The following is a 224-nucleotide window of genomic DNA, read 5'->3' on the forward strand; positions in this document are numbered from 1 at the left end:
AGCCGTAGGGAGACCAAGACGTAACGAACGCGATGACGTCGTTCGTAGCTTCTCAAGCGGGCGGAGCCGACCGTTTGCCTGCCAGTGCAGTGAGATGTACGGAAAGAAGCGTATTGCTGCCACAATGGAAAACAAAATTGTCTCAGTATCACGTAATTACATGATAAGTTCCACGTTATGAAACTTATCACGTAAATACGTTTTTTTTTCTCAGTGTGGCAGCA

This window comes from Cynoglossus semilaevis, chromosome 3 (assembly GCF_000523025.1).
Source record: "Cynoglossus semilaevis isolate Cse_v1.0 chromosome 3, Cse_v1.0, whole genome shotgun sequence".
Taxonomy (NCBI): Eukaryota; Metazoa; Chordata; class Actinopteri; order Pleuronectiformes; family Cynoglossidae; genus Cynoglossus; species Cynoglossus semilaevis.